Below are 396 nucleotides of genomic sequence, written 5' to 3' on the forward strand. Positions count from 1 at the left end.
AATCCCAAAGAAAGGCAATGCCAAAGAATGCTCAAACTACCGCACAATTGCAGTCATCTCACATGCTAGCAAAGTAATGCTCAAAATTCTCCAAGCCAGGCTTCAACAGTACTTGAACTGTGAACTTCCAGATGTTCAAGTTGGATTTAGAAAAGGCAGAGGAACCAGAGATCAAATTGCTAACATCCATTGGATCATCAAAAAAGAGAGCTCCAGAAAAACATCTACTTCTGCTTTATTGACTATGCCAAAGCCTTTGACTGTGTGAATCACAAAAACTGTGGAAAATTCTGAAAGAGATGGGAATACCAGACCACCTGACCTGCCTCTTGAGAAACCTATATGCAGGTCAGGAAGCAACAGTTAGAACTGGACATGGAACAACAGACTGGTTCC

This window comes from Bison bison, unplaced genomic scaffold, assembly GCF_000754665.1.
Source record: "Bison bison bison isolate TAMUID 2011002044 unplaced genomic scaffold, Bison_UMD1.0 scf7180017864451, whole genome shotgun sequence".
Classification (NCBI taxonomy): domain Eukaryota; kingdom Metazoa; phylum Chordata; class Mammalia; order Artiodactyla; family Bovidae; genus Bison; species Bison bison.